Raw genomic sequence first — 17144 nt, 5'->3', positions numbered from 1 at the left:
TTCGCTATTCTCATCGCTCCCAAGGAATATTATTTAAAGGAGGTAGTGCCGAGGCAGCCTTGCTTTAGTATTAGTACCGCCTGTGACGTCACTGTTGCCAATAATCTGTGAATTTATATGGAAATTTTTCCTTTTTTATTAGCAATTACAAAAATTTGAAGATTTTTTCAACTTTGAAGGCACACAATTCTAGAAATATTATTGTTCTTCAAGACTGATACTAAAAAAGTTGAATGTAGTAGTTGTTTTGCTTCAATTCAGACGATTGAAGTTGCTGAGGTATCCTAACTCAAATAGACAAAACTTGATAATTAGTTCAAAATTTTGCTTATAAATGTTAAAATCAGTTAGGTTTGAATCGTTGATAAAATAAAATAACCAAAAATAGTATTTTTCGAATCCAACCACAATCTCAATCAATTTATTTGAATTTAGTAAACCAAAGTTGCAATGGTTTTATTGGGGTTAATATTCTAAATTAGAAATTCATATGTTACACCATGTTAGATTCAAATCATGACGATGAGGTACACTGCCATAAACTACCAATCAGACCTTTTGAAATGGGAAAATTATTATTTTTGCTCGTTTCACATAGAGCATGACATGTGCATTCAATAACAAATTCGAGAATAATACATACTGCAGTCTATTAAACACAAAAAAACCTCATAGCACAATCAACTAGTAACCTTACAACATAATCCGAATCAAATTGGATTTTAATTTAGTTCTTTAATGTGTTTAACTTTGAAATTTTGGGTTCTACCAGTATAAACCTTCGACAGATTGGCAACAGTGACGTCACGAAAAAAATGCAATATGGCTCTCGGCCATGAAATTCAAATTGCATATGAAATTTGATCGTTTCACCAAGCAACGTGGATAGCTTTAATGTGTGATTTGACCGTCCTCTTTCTACGTGGAATTATGGAATATTGGTCCCAGAATTTGTCAACCTGCTTCATTGTTGGGGACGTTTAATAATTCTGGCATGCTTTTGTATCTGATTTTGTTCACAAAGAGGTAATAGAAGATTGACACGTTGATTTCCCATAATTTTCAGCATTTCAGAATTTACAACTTTACTCGGTCGTTGATCTCTCAGCCAGTTACTGAGAAGCTAATGAACATTTCTCCCTACGAGAATGAGATTGGGTGACTGCGTGATCGAAATGATCTCCAACAAAATGTGGGCTGCTTGATCGTTTTAAGTGTGAGAAAGCATGTTTCTCCCAGGCGTTTGACAAGGAGATAAGAAAAAGTGAGCAAAAATCAAGAGAATCGAAGAAGCCTGTTTCTAAGACTGTCCCGTTTTTTCTAGGTTTACTGAAAGACCTAGGAAGACCCCGTGTTTCTAGGTTTACCCAAAGCTAGGGACAATCCCCTAGCCCGGTCCGCAATGCGAAGCGTAAGGACCATACTTCACCCTAGTTCGAACGCGCAGCGTGAGGAGGCGGCCTCTTAATTCTGATCTATGTTTATCAGATGGCCCCGTTTTTCTAGCTCTACTCAAAGATCTAGGAGACGGCCCCGTGTTTCTAAGATTACCTAAAGCTAGGGACGATCCTCGTAAGGACATCCTCGTAAATATGATCCATGTTTCTAGGGCGGACTTTTGAACATTGGAAACAGACCGCGAAGTGACTCAGTTTCCAACTATTCATAGCACCAAATAGTCTTATTCGCAAATTGGGAGACCGCGTAATGTTACAAACCGCCAAAAGGGCCATATGCCAAATGAGAAACCGCCAAATGGTAAACCGCCAAACAAGTTCATACGCAAAATGTCATACCGCCAAAACGAATACCGCGAAATGGTTTACCGGGAGCTGTGATACAATCGAATCTTTGCCATTTTAAAATTCTCTCAAGGTTTTAACAGTACTTCTTGGCGAACATTCGTGCTTACAACATTTTTGTTAAAACCGATAGTACTTCCATTTAAAAATTTTTTGAAGCTTACCACAGTGTGAAAAATATATATTTAAAAAAATCACCGTCTTCTTAGCGTTGAAAGTTGAAGCGCTAATTCATTTTCTGTGATTTTTTCCACAATTAAAACTTGTCCTCAAAGCCTAGATATTTTCTCTACAACCGGTAAATAACCCCGTTTTTAAATTGAAGTTCTGTATCGGATCATTGCATTGATATGTTGAGAAAATTGTCGAAGTCACAAAAAATGTTCAATATCACATATTAATTGTAATTGTAATTGGTTGGTATCTTCCCAACAACCTTCCGCTAACCTATCAGCGTTGCGTCAAATTAACTCTACCTTCCATCTATCTGTGCTTCCAACTGATTTCACACGTATCACCGAATCTAGTGCTACTACAATTGATCTCATGATAACTGACTCACCTGAACACGTCGTCAAATCTAAAGTTCTGCTAGGCAGCTCAGTTTCAGATCACGAGGTAGTATTTTTACTCACCGATATTAGAACACATAGACCACCACCTCAAACAAAACTATTGAGGAGTTTTCGCGACATAGACAATACGCAACTTCACGCTGATTTTCTTGCTCTAGACTTCGAACCTTTTCATGCCTCGACTGACCCTAACACCAAAGCACAATTTCTTGCGACAAGTCTTAGATGCCTCCTTGATCGACACGCTCCTGAAAGACCCGTTACTCTGCGTGATGAGCGCACTCCCTGGATTACTAACAGGATAAAGCAATGTATCAAAGTCCGAAACCTTGCCTACTCTCTGTATCAGAGAAATCCCAATCGCTCAAGAAATGATAGCCTATGGAAAGAATACATGCGACACCGTGACAAAGTCATGTCGTTGATATATACTGCCAAAAAAAGCTACGCAGATAAAAACTTCGATCACAAACTTCCATCTAAAACCTTATGGAGTAATCTTAAACGGGAAGGTGTACATAACAACCCTAAAGACAACCCTTCCTGTATCGAAGGGAACGTTGAAGAACTGAACACATTCTTCTCTGAAGGTCACAGACAGATGCTACCACCTATCAGTACTTATCATCCTACACCGGTACAAAACCACGTCGATCGTAGACCAACTTTTAGCTTTCATCACACTAATGCTGGTGAAATCAGTCGCAAAATATACGACATACATTCTAACGCTACTGGTACCGACGAGATTCCTATTTCGTTTGTGAAACTCCTGTGTCCTTTTGTGTTTCCCATCCTTTGTGAACTTTTCAACTCCATAGTCGATACTAAATCATTCCCTGATATCTGGAAAAAGGCTCTTATTACTCCTATCCCTAAGACTTCTGCTCCCGCGCAACCCAAAGACTATCGCCCTATCAGTGTGTTACCAGCAATATCGAAAATTTTCGAAAAAGTCATGCTTTCCCAGATAACTGATTATCTTGACTGTTCTACACCTCCTCTTCTTGCTGAGCATCAGTCTGGGTACAGAAAAAATTTCAGCACCACTACCGCACTTGCAAAGGTTACCCATGACATTTATAGCGGTCTAGATAAAGGAGATTGTACAGTCATGGTGCTTGTCGACTTCTCTTTGGCGTTCAACTGCGTCAATCATCGCCTATTAAGAAGTAAATTAGAAAACGAGTTTTTCTTTACAAGCGAAGCTTCAGACCTCATATCATCCTTTTTGAACAGTCGTTCACAAATTGTACGTCTTGGTACGAGCCTGTCAACTGACCGAGAGCTCATCGATGGCACTCCACAGGGTTCTTGTCTAAGTGCGCTTCTTTTCTGCCTGTACATCAATAGTCTACCGAACGCTTTGATGAAATGCCAATACCATCTCTACGCAGATGATTTACAGCTCTACATCTCTGGCTCTATTGGCGAAGTAGACCACCTCATCGAGCAAGTTAATCAAGATCTGACAAGAATCGTGGAATGGTCCAATAACAACAGTCTCGTACCGAACCCGAAAAAGACCCAAGCCATTGTGTTCAGTAAAACCGGAACAATTGTGCCGAACGTGGCAGTAGTTTTTAGAGGAGAAGTTGTACCACTTTCAACCTCAGTCAAGAACCTTGGAATTTACATGGACGTCAACCTCTCATGGACCCAGCAAGTGAATGACGTCGTAGCAAAGGTTTTTGGTACCCTCAGAACCTTTCGTCGTTTCTCTTCCGTACTATCTCGACCTACTCGCCTCAAACTGGTTCAATCCGTGATAGTTCCTTTGCTGACTTACTGTGACATTATCTATTATCCTGGATTAACAGCTGCTCTCAAGAAGCGACTAAATATGTGTTTTAAGTCAGCTGTACGGTTTGTTTTCAACCTCCGAGGCAGAGACTCGACTCAACGCGTTCGGAAACTCATCCTTGGTCACGAGCTGGACTCCAACTATCAACTCCGAATATGCTGCTTTATGCGACAAGCTTATAACAACATTCTACCAAAATATGTTACCCAACATCTGCAAAGAGGACGTCAAGAGAGGACCCAATGTTTCATCATTCCGAGGCATGGTACATCTGGAAGGAAAAGCGTGCTTGTTTTTGGGGCGTCGCTCTGGAATGGAACGCCTATCTCCGTCAAGGAAAAGCCCTCATATGACACATTCAAAACCACATACAAACTCTTGCTGCAATAGTCACCTTTTTTTTTTTTCGTTTCGTCTCCTTTGTTAATTTAAATTACCTCCAATACTTGTTTTTATTTGATTAGTTTTAAATTCATTGTTAGCTAAAAATAGTGTTTATTCATTCCATTGTTCTATTTGCTTTCCCACTGAAATCTCCTTGACCTGATACAATGTAATTTTACAAAAAGGTTATCGTCACTGAATAAAGAAACAATTACAATTACAATTACAATATTATTACTTTGATAATGTGGATTGAATTAATTATAAGTCAAATAACTGAATTTATCGATGTTTGTTATAAATTTTCTTTCAAATTACTGAAAAAAAAAAGATAATCGCAAAGACCTTTTGGATCGAATCACATAATTTCGGATATCTTTTGTTTTCATCAAGAACTACTAAATTTCGTCGATAACTTTGATGCCGGCTGATTCATGTTGATAAAAAATCTAAAATCGTTTACCCAGGCTTTATTATTGAACTTTCATGATTTTCGTCAAAATTAAGAAATAAAAAATGTTTCACCAAGTTTTGGTTTTTTTGTCAGTATTTGAATGCCAATAGAACAAGCCTTTTAGAAGAATTGAATAAAATAATCCGCTGAGCACATTTTTTATCATAGGGGAGAGTGGGGTTTCATGGGCCATGGGGAAACGTGAGCCTCTTTAAATATCTCAGATGTGTGTTGAGTTAAAAATCTCAAACCAACTGTCATCGTCGTCACTTTGCGTGAGCATATATTTCTATATGTTGTTGACTGAAATACGCATCATATGCTTCTTTCATTTATCAAACTAAAAAAAAGTTAGAAAAATTTACTAACATTATTAAAAAAACACCCGCTAATTTCATCAATGGGGAACTTAAAGTGCATAAAAAAAATATGCTCATACGCATATGATCTTAGTTTTGTCATGATCTTTCACGTGGAAAAGGAATTTTTGATCAAACATCAATAAGTCACACAAACGCAACCAATTTGCAAATCATAGCTTGTGGGGAATCGTGGGCCACACATCTTGAATCACCTATATTTTTATGTTTTTATACATATTCAGAACTTGAAATACGTTTTTCCTATCTGTAAAGTTTTCTTATGCCAAATGAAGAGTTGTGAAAAATATTTTGTCCATCCTATATAAAAAAAATTGCCAAAACGTTCGCGAGCTAGGTTTTGGAATCTATGCGATCATACACAGCCTCTTTTTTATTTCATTATCTGAAATTGCTTTTAAATAACGAAATGAATTAGGAAATTATAGTTTTGGGTCAACTCATAAACTTTGCATGTTATTTGGTCAATTTGGATTTAGTGGCCCACGATTCCCCACCATATTTCAAAATCCAAAAAATATAGCTTTTTTTCAAATATTCAGAATTTGGGGAAAATAACTTATTAAAAATTAAATAAAAATACCTTATGATACCTTGAAAATGTAGAAAACCATACCATTTTTTATTTTCATTTTATCTTTTATTATAAAGCAGTTATGGAACAATGAAAAAAAGTGGCCCATGATTCCCCACTCTCCCATACTATTTTAGCTTGAAACGAAAATAATGACTTCTGTAACTGACTTCGCAATTCCTTTGATCATGTGTAGCTTCCGATTTTTAGCTGTTCTTCCGATTCACTTTGATGGATTTTGCTTTTCAAAGTGGTAAATAATTAGGAAAAATGTACGCCGAATAAAAAAAAACTCCAATATCACGTTATACCAGTGGTCGGCAACCTTTTGAGTCAAAAGAGCCAAAACTTAAAAATTTTAAAATTTCAGAGTTTGAAAGAGCCACATCAAAGATTTATTGCTATTAGTTTTAATAAAAAAAGGAAGATCAATAATCATTACTTTTACGAAAATAAATTCAAAACTATTAGAGTGTTTTCAAACTCTTGGATATTTCTTTTAGATCTTTTAAATTTGGATGCTCATCTGTATCGTCATCTCGTGTAACATCTTTAGATTTAAGATCAATTTAAATGCATTAACAAATCAGGAAAATTTTAAATTCATATCAAGCTTGAATAAATACTTTGCATGATGTTAAAGTTAAAGATTTGAACATATTGACATAAGCAGAATATTTATAATTTCTTTGGCAAAGGAAAGCTTATAAAATAACAAAATAAAGGAGACGTTTTTGTTTTAAATTCTCAAGGTATATTAAAACATTCCCCAGATTTAGCAAATCCTTTCCAAAATCCAGCAGTTTGAGGATGAATCTGTAATAAGATGACTTCGTAGCCTTCATTGAAAATTCGAAACAAATAATACAGAAACAGTAAATTTGAAATGGCAAAACCAGTTCAAGGATACTTTTAAAGTTTCGAAACCAAATTGATAAAAACAAATCCACGGTGATTAATAAATAATAATAAAAAAAATTAAAAATATGTCCGTAACTGAAACCTCGATCAAAATTTTAGTGCTTTTGGTAAATATTGACTGCAGGCATCACACTTGGAATTTCATGCATCTTTTCACTTTTACCCCGTTATTTATTGAGTAAGTTTTCCAGATTTTTTTCTTTACGTAACCAGGCTGAGCGAATCCGGGCATTGGATTTCTCAATTTGAAGCTCAAAATCGGGTAATATCTAGGTAAATACATTCAAAATCTAGGTTTTTTTTTTCATACAAAAAAAAACAAGAGAAAAGCTGAAAAATAAACACACAAAAAATGAATCTTACCAAAGCACATGTCAAATCTTATCTTACAATTCTAAATAATGCATGTGAATTTATTTCGCTAAAACAAGTCGAAAATTTGGAATTTTGTTAAAATTGTGTGGGAAAACCCGATTAAAACCGGCCAATCTGGAATTTTAATGAGGTATCTATATTCAGATACAGTAACATTATCGTTTTCAATTCAAATAATGAGGTTAGGATTGAGCTGGTTTTTCCAATATTTTAATGTTATTACGCGTCAAAGTTGTAAATATTTTTCAAAATTTCTGATTAACTCTTATACGATTTTGGAGTTACGTTGTTTGATAACAAAACAGAGGCAATCTAAGAACTACTTGTTTGTAAATGATTATCTTTGATTTTCCTGTTAGCAACAGCTCAGCTTTTTTTGTTTATTAAAACAATAGTTCTTCTTTGCATTTACGGTTGATGATAAATTAAACCTTGATCTCTATTCTGATGATTCAAAAACAATGAAAAGCAAAAAAATTATAAAATTAGACTAAAAAAATGGTATTTTGCCATTTGGTCCTTTCTGCTTGTTCATGCAGCGGATACAATTTTAAAATTTTCTTCTGGACCTATTAAAATCCATGTGCCAGGTAACGAGACTCGATAGTCGGTTTAGCACGACTATTGATTGATATATAAATATTTTATTCAAAAACATATTTAATATTTGCGCAGTGAGCTAAAGAGCCGCAGCTTTGTATCAAAAGAGCCGCATGCGGCTCGCGAGCCGCAGGTTGCCGACCTATGCGTTATACCAATAAACAATATTGCATTTATGCATTGAACAGAAAATAATAAATGCTTGAAATGCTTAGAGTAAAGTTAACAATCTGACTGATTGTGAGGTCAATGCAGATACGTGCATATTTGATCAAGTCATATAAATTTTCCCAACAATCCATTGCACAGTGGTGCAGAACATCAATCTAGCTGTACGAAATTAATAGCGCCCAGGGATGAAGAGATAGACATTAGATGTCTTCAGCAACATTGTTCAGTTTTACAAGAAGCATATTCTAGTATCAAAGTTTTTGCCGAGGGGTCCACCGATAGCGAGATAAAAATGCTAACTTTTTTGTTTTTCAAATTAGGGCTTTGATGTCTTCGACAAAGTTGTTTATCTGATCAAAATACATAAGTTTGTTGAATATGTCAAAGTCCTATCACATCACCCTCAGGAGTTACAGTCAAAGTAAAAAAAATCTATTGAAAAAACAGTTTTTTGAACCTGACACGTTGTAGATTGGATAAAATGGTTCGTTGTCTTTGAAACAAAGTTGTAACAAGCCACGATCTACATTTGTCTCATATATTATGATGGGTTTAGAAGTTGCTGAAGCTCTACAGAAAGCATATAGTGCATTTTATTGGCAATTTTGGAAGGCTCGTCCATCGAAAAGTGCACATTTTCGCAACACCCCCTTTTTTGTGATTATTTTTGATGATAAGCGAAACCATTACCATTTGTAATAAGCGGGGAAATCGGTGGAACTAGTAGAGATTTGAATGATTGAAAATACACATTTTATAAAAAACGTTACCTATTTTACTTATAGCAAAACGTTAAAACATTTAATTGATTAATAAAATGTTGCAGTTTTCTTTTATATATTTTGTTTTATTAAAAAGCATTTAAATTCTATTCAAAATTATGACTCAACGAAAAGACAAAAGCGAATTGCTTGTAAGATTGGTTACTTTGATGCATTTACTTGGAACCAGTTGAAGCAGTTATATTGTAATGACAAAATTCTTTTATTCATTTAAATAATATCAAATATTAATGTAGTGCTCTACCAAATTTAACAGATAAGTTCCATTTGTTTTTTTTTAGTTTTAAATTATTTGAAAAACCGAATTTCAATGTCCTTTAATCAAACAAACTATATAAAAGAAAACTGTAACATTTTATTAATCAATTAAATGTTTTAACGTTTTTTCTATAAGTAAAATAGGTAATTATTTCATAAAATGTGTATTTTCAATCATTCAAATCTCTACTAGTTCCACCGATTTCCGCGCTAATTTCTAATGGAAATGGTTCTGCTTATCATCAAAAATAATCACAAAAAAGGGGGTGTTGCGAAAATGTGCACTTTTCGATGGACGAGCCTTCCAAAATTGCCAATAAAATGCACTATATGCTTTCTATAGAGCTTCAGCAACTTCTAAACCCATCATAATATATGAGACAAATGTAGATCGTGGCTTGTTACAACTTTGTTTCAAAGACAACGAACCATTTTATCCAATCTACAACGTGTCAGGTTCAAAAAACTGTTTTTTCAATAGATTTTTTTTACTTTGACTGTAACTCCTGAGGGTGATGTGATAGGACTTTGACATATTCAACAAACTTATGTATTTTGATCAGATAAACAACTTTGTCGAAGACATCAAAGCCCTAATTTGAAAAACAAAAAAGTTAGCATTTTTATCTCGCTATCGGTGGACCCCTCGGCAAAAATTTTGATACTAGAATATGCTCCTTGTGAAACTGAACAATGTTGCTGAAGACATCAAATGTCTATCTCTTCATCCCTGGGCGCTATTAATTTCGTACAGCTAGATTGATGTTCTGCACCACTGTGCATTGTAGAAAAAGGTTAAGGCATTAAAAATAGAAAAAAGCTTCGCGGGCCGCATAAAAGGGTCTCGCGGGCCGCGGTTTGCTCGCCCCTGAACTTGAACTATTTACTACGATTAATCTGTCGGAGGGGTCTGAATTTAAGCGTAAAACTGAAAATATTGTTCAAACTTTAATCGCGTTTTTCTCGACTGCCCGTTTGGGACAGTTGACTGCAGTGTGTATATTATGTTCAGTGTAATAAATTCCAAAATTCTTTAATTTTTTGGCGAAAAAAGTAGTAAAAACTAAAAATAGGCGCTTTAGGTTATTTGATAAGACTTATAATTGTGGAATTCGGTTCAATGGTTGACAAAAACTAGCCGGTTGAATTTTCAGAACCCATTTTTTAATAATCTTGCGCGTTTATAACATGTTGAAAAAACTTTCAAATGACCCTGAAGTTGACTCCAGGGAATCGTGAAACGTTTAGGAATGTTTCAACGATTGGGTGAATACATCACAATAAGTTTGAAGCTTGCTTAAGCCTGCCACAAGCAAGCTGTATTGACTTACCGCTTTTTTGTCGTATTTTTACATCAGTTAACCAATTTTACTCGGAAAAAGTATTTGCTGAATCCAATAGAGTTGCCATGCCAATAATGTTGAAAAAATCACATGAAATTCTTCAATCTTCATATCACAATTTTGCACGATGAGTAAACAATCTGATTTCGAAATCGAACAAAAGCCGCAAACAAACCCTACAAAAACCTCATTCTTTCCGTATCAATGTAAAATGAGCTCTGGTTTGTATAAATAAACGGTTGTATGCTAGAAGTAATGTAAGCATTTCGCTGTAGGTACATACAAAGTAAGGTGTCAGAGCAGTAGAGACCATTTCTTTTGTCTGCGCTGTTATCAAAATATTTTTCCAATTTCACGATAACTTGGAAGCACTCCGCGGAGGAAAGATGACCTGGTCGAGTTTCCTGGAAATAGTTTTTTTTACTATAATTGCACGATAACACTAATTTTTTCACATTGATTAAGAGCAAACTAACATACGATAGATATTCGTCAAAGCCACTTACACCACAATCTCATCATCATCTGTTTAGCGAATGATCTTCGACGACAGAACTGTCAACCAAAAGGTTTCATCTGCAGCACCATATTTGTAGAACAGAACGAATCTTTACTTGCACGTGAGGGTAAATAGTATTATGACGCGTGTTCGACATAATTGCCACATGGTGGAGCAGCCCCGTTCACTTATCGCCTTTTACTGCTGCATGCTTTTAGCTGTGCTATAGGGTGAACTTATTAAAACCTGTACTCGAAACGGCTACGCGATGTAGTCAACTAGTTTCAGTATGAGCTTCGTGGTACAAAAAAAAAAGATTGAGCCGTGCTTTAGACACAGCACAAGATCAGATGTACTGTTGCAAAGACGAATCCCAGTGTGAGCCGGCTCTAGCGCTAGAACAAGTTTGGTAACAGGAAAAATCGCGTTCAATTTTTCAAAATGCGAATTGCAATGACCGACCTTCACCAACAAGAACAAGACGGCAATAACAGGGGGAAAAAATCACACTAGTGTGTTCAGCTGAGACTGGATGAGCAGAAAAGTAAAAACCACTACAAAACTATTTGGGCTCGCAACTGAATCAGCATCGAAGCATGCTGAAATTTTGCCACAGAGAATATCGCCGGCTCATTCCTTTTCTTTGAGATGTTATTTCGTCACTAAGCATTGTTTCAATCAATTACACACTCGACTGTTCGATGCAGCCATATTTTATGCCTTGATTCCAGACATTCAGATCGAAAGTTATTTCGTTTGGCCCCAGCTGGCTGGCCTTTTAAACCGTCAGACACAGAAGGTAAATACCTGCGAAAAAGCGAAACTCGCAGCACATATGTTCCTCCTACCTGTGACGAAATCACCTGCTCCGCGTATAGATTGCCGTCTTTTCGCACACAGTTGCTATCAAAATGTAGATTCTCGCTGCTGACTGTTTCACCGTATAGCAATCAGCACTTTGGGTTGGCTTCGTCGAATGGATTGAACGTTTTGATGATAATCGCACACCGAAACCGGACTATTGTCACTGATTGGAGATATTCGCAAGCTGCTGAAACACGCTCCACTCGCCGATCTGTGAGGCCCGGAAAGGTCGACGATATGATCCGAAAGTACCGACGTTTGCAGCTCACGAGCTGATGGCACATGATCAAAGACACTATACGGGTGTATGATGATAGTCCAAGGAAATTGGTGCACGCCGCAGCAAAAATTTTATGTGCCTATATGTTGAAGCTCTATTATGCGAATGAACAGTGAGTTTAATTTTTCCACCGTTGTCTCCCCTTTTCAGCGTGGGGGAAATAGTTGGCGAGCGCGAACTGTTTCTCGCGACTCACGTTACGCGACTACGGCTCACGCGTTCTCCACCAGTTACACAGAGCTTTATTAGCCCCATATCTGTTTATCAAGAGCAAAACAGATCACAAGAAAAAAACAAATCTCGCAGTAACAAAAACAAAGGCAAATGCCGTATCACTTCTCGCCAAAATTCTGAGCAAAACGACCCAGCTCATCGATAGAGTTTCCTCTTGGCTCCCGATGATGGTTTTTGATGAACACCACGTTGAGCAGCAAACGAACGAACGAACGAACGAAACGACGCTGTGTGGCTTCGAGCTACTTTATATGCGTATCTACACGTATATACGTACATTTTCATTACCAAACAACCATTGGTGATGATATTGGGCGTTTTCTTATTTTCTTCGCACAAAATTACATCGCATGAATGCTGCTCTGTTTTCTCTACAATGCACTAGTCGTTATCAACATCCATCCCGACCGAGGGACCGACCCGATAATCCCATCAATGACGGCAGTCGGAGTTCGTCAGAATACTCGGCCTGTGTCACGGATGGTAAAAAAAACAACGGCCCGGTTCAGCAAAGTGGCAAGCTCACGTGTGTGTGGGCACTGGCAGACATCCATTTTGTTGCATTGCAACCGCACCATACCAACCTGATTGTCCTCGGTCGAGGTTGGTTCAGCTTCGTATGCAATGACGAAGTTTGCTTCCGATAGTGGAATTTAGTTAAGCTTCAATCCGTTGAGGTCAATCATGCTTTCTACAGTTTAGTTTCGATGGAATGTAACACAAAATTGATAGATTGAAACAATGCCTTTCAAATACTATTGATCTAATTATTTTTCAACAACTTACAAGAGCTTAAAAACTTGTTTGTTTCCTGAGCGTTTGAACAATAGACTATCTTTTTTTTTTTTTCAGAGAAAGCGTTTTGTAATGGTGTTTGTAGTGACCTTATTTCCTGCTGTATAACTCAAGTGCGAACTCTGAGGAAAAAAAAATCTATTTTATAAACCTTCTTAACAACAAAGCCTACCGTGTTAAGAATACTTTATGAATAATATTTTATTGTTTGACTCCAGGTACCACCACGCAACTAAAGGTATAACAAATAAATAAATACAATAAGTTGGATTTCGTGCTATGTTTATAGTTCCAGTTAATCGTAAAAAATTTTGACCAAGAAGAAGTATGTAGCAAAATGACATATTTGGCACTGATTAGAGAAGTCCAACTTAGTGCGCAACGTATACATTTTTTGTTTAAAACGCAGGTTTCAGTGGTATAAAAAGCGCCGATGTGGTCTAGCGGATAGGCTGGTTTTGGTATGCCAGAGGCACTGGGTTCGATTCCCGGTATCAGCATGAAAACTTTTGGGTTCTAGCCCCATTAGTGGCCGACAGGTAAGATGTGTTACATCTTATAATTGACTATTTAATAAGAATGTTCAATCAGTTGCAAGCTGGCCAGGTATATACAGGGATGCCGGAATACCTGTAAGTAAACTAGCCCACCTGATTGACTCGTTTTTTTCCAAAATATAACTTACATCAACACAATACATTCACACCAGTTCATACGAAACCATGGGGACCGGGTATGGTGTACGCGTTGCATTGGAGATTTGTCGAACTTAAAATAATCTAAAGGATGTACACACACTTAGGCACAAACTGCGGTGAATCCGTGCATCCATTGTGGATAACCACCATACAAATCGCAGGTTTCAGTGATAGAATAGTTAATATAGATAATTCTTTATTTGTATTCTAAGAATCTTGGACAGTCAGAACATAAAACAAACTGTGCTAGAATAGAATCACAGCTTGAAAATGGTTAAGACCTATCAAACCGAGAAGATAAACGTGTCATCACCCGGATCCCAATAGGATACACCCGATTGACTCATGGATACCTGATATCGAAACATCCTGCACCTATTTGCACCCCTTGCAAGCCATCAGAAATCAGCAGACGCCTCCTACTCGCAGTGTCTAGTGAGCTATTCCTCCCAATCTCAATCCACGGCAGTAATCGCCCAGCTTGTCTCTAAACTCGGCAACAAGGAGTGGTAACCGTCACCCAAACAACCTTCCCCACAGTGCCAGAGTATCCTTCCAGCAGCGGAAAGCGAACTCACGCATGCTAACCGCAGCGTAACATCATTCCCCGAGAGAAAACACTCTAGGTGGTCAGCTTCATCCAAGCTTCACTCCGGGTTAATCCTCCAGCGAGACAACTTGCTCTCTGAGCTGACCAGTCTTAGTTTCGGATCCCGGGAGTCGGGAATGAACTCATGCTAGTAACGCAAACCGCAAGTATCTGCATTTGCTGCCTCCAATGCGCTGGTAGCTGGTGAACTTGCTATCCGCAAGTCTGAAACTTGCGCTCGTGCTCACCAACTCTTTGTTCTTCGGGTGTAAGACCGCTTTAGGAACTAGTTCCACCTCCTCGTGGCCCAGAATGGAAACGTGTCTGCGAACTTGTCACTTGAAGATATACGGCTGAGAGAACTACGCGTAATACATGTGGTGCAGTCAGAACTACGGCGATCTGCATTCCGGGTGTGGAACAAACGTGATGCAACTAGGTACCTTGGACCAGTGCTCAGTTGCAAAGATGGGAGGGATCATCAGGTGTAACGGAAAATCGCGAACACGATATGTACATTAGACTGAATCGATTTGGGGTCATTTTTGAATTTCTCAAACCCTAAGGGTTAAGGGCCCTATTTAAAGCGGAATGAACCTGGAACACCGTCCTGCATGTTCCTAGATGGCATCATGGCGAACTCTGACTCCGGAATCTGCGATCTCTTTGCCAATAAATTTTCGAGCATTTTTGATACATCTTCAATAACCGACGACCAACTGAATTGTGCCATCAGGAGTGTTTCACCACTGGGCTTTTCTTTAAATGGTATTACAGTCGAGGACACAACCATCTCTAAAGCAGCCACTAAGCTCAAAAACTCCTTCTCTACGGGCCCGGATGGGATACCAGCTACCTTACTGAAGCGTTGTATGCCTTCTTTGCTGACTCCTATCAGGCTTATCTTCCAAGCTTCGCTTGACCAGGCCACCTTCCCCTCACTGTGGAAAGAAGCTTACATGTTCTCGGTTCATAAAAAGGGAGATGGGAAAGATGTTAATAATTACCGAGGAATTTCAGATCTGTGTGCTATAGCCAAACTTTTCGAATTGGTGGTTTTAGATCCCATTTTCATGTTCTGCAAGCACAACCTCTCCAACGACCAGCATGGATTTATGCCTCAACGCTCAACTACAACTAACTTATTGACCTTTACCTCGTATGTGCATGAAAGTTTTGCAAAGAAATCCCAAACTGATGCCATCTATACCGATCTGTCTGCCGCATTCGACAAGGTGAACCATGATATTGCCATCGGAAAGCTCGCGAGTTTAGGATTTTGTGGATCTCTTATTGGCTGGTAACGGGTAACTGTTTTTCCAGGCAGTTCTCAGCTTCCTCAGGCGTGCCTCAGGGAAGTCATTTAGGGCCGTTAGTATTCCCAATCTACTTCAATGACGTGCTGCAACTTCTCGATGGACCAAAATTGGCGTATGCCGACGACTTGAAACTGTACTACTCTATCAATGGCTCCAAAGATGTGAACTTCCTGCAGAACCAGTTTAACCTCTTTGCCTCCTGGTGTGATGCCAATCGCCTACCTTTAAACCATAATAAATGTGTAGTAATATCATTTTCCCGCAAACGACGCCCGTTTTCAGCCGATTATTTCCTTGTAAATGATGCAATCTCTCGAGCTCAACACGTGAAAGATCTTGGTGTGATCCTCAACGCGTGACACCAACTATATCGTTGACAAAGCCTCCAGAAGCCTGGGTCTTCTTTTCCGCATGACGAAGGACTTTAAGGACATCTACTGCCTGAAGAGTCTTTACTGCAGTCTGGTTCGATCGATCTTCGAATATGCTTCTGCGCTTTGGTGCCCATATTATCAAAACGGTTCTGATCGCATCGAAGCCATCCAACGACGTTTTCTGAGGTATGCCCTTCGACACTTAAACTGGCAAGACCCTTTTCGACTTCCCAGCTACGGAAGCCGCTGCCGCCTGATCGACATCGACACGTTGCAAGCCCGCAGGACCACCACTCGTGCTTCTTTCGTCGCTGATCTGCTTTCATCATGAATCGACTTTCCCGCACTTTTGGAAGTTCTTCCACTTAGCGTCCGACCTCGTGGTTTGAGGAATCGGGATCTTCAGCTCTTCGTTCCTGTTAGACTAAACAATTACATGGCCAATTCTGCAATAATTGCCGTCATCAAGACTTTTAACCGCTTCTCAGAGCATTTTGATTTTGACGTTTCGAAGGTTGTATTCCGAAGAAGAATTCTTAGTGTTCTAAGTTCATTGTAGATTTGTATTTGTAATTAGTCTCTTAATTTTTAAATATCATTTTGATCAATATATGATCTGTTGATTTAATTAAAAAAAAATAACATAAAATAAATAACTTTTGGTCACTTTAATAGTTTTGAACTATGAACTAACTTCTAACACAAAGAAAGAGTCAATAACATGTTTCTGTTTTATGAGCCAATATTGCTTTAAATTTTGACATGCGTTGCCATTATGAAACGCGAATGAACATTGTGGTTCTATGAGACATTGGGAAGAATCTACGATGGACCTTGCATATGCTGCTTTTTGCATACCTTTTCAAATTTTCCGCTTCGAAGCCAATACATGAGCGTAAGTACAGTGAGATTTTGAAGCCCCTTATCTAAAAAACGAGCCCATATCTCAGTGGTTGGGTATCCAAGACTTATTCGAAGGACTTCGTATCAAACCTTTAGTAAGCAGAATAAGTCTTTTAAAGAATTTAAGGTAAACTAATACCACTCTAATAGGTACTGACAAGAAAAA

At 38.0% G+C, this 17144-nt stretch overlaps 1 protein-coding gene across 4 annotated transcripts in view; it reads right to left on the bottom strand.

The window, feature by feature from the left end:
- The window catches only part of LOC129751310 (lethal(3)malignant brain tumor-like protein 3), a 56653-nt gene that overhangs the window by 29744 nt on the left and 9765 nt on the right, over positions 1 to 17144 (bottom strand). Inside the window, exon 1 of one of the 4 annotated variants that reach the window (XM_055746739.1) lies at positions 11771 to 12680. The exons of 2 other annotated variants lie outside the window; for them this stretch is intronic. The gene's annotated coding sequence lies outside the window, so the exon portion shown is untranslated. Of the gene's footprint in view, positions 1 to 10411; positions 10433 to 11770; positions 12681 to 17144 lie in introns of those variants that run through there. One more of the 4 variants, XM_055746740.1, reaches the window with a different exon arrangement.

Source organism: Uranotaenia lowii, chromosome 3 (assembly GCF_029784155.1).
Source record: "Uranotaenia lowii strain MFRU-FL chromosome 3, ASM2978415v1, whole genome shotgun sequence".
Lineage (NCBI taxonomy): Eukaryota > Metazoa > Arthropoda > Insecta > Diptera > Culicidae > Uranotaenia > Uranotaenia lowii.
Note: the sequence above shows the minus strand (reverse complement) of the source record. Positions and strands in the feature narration are given on the sequence as shown.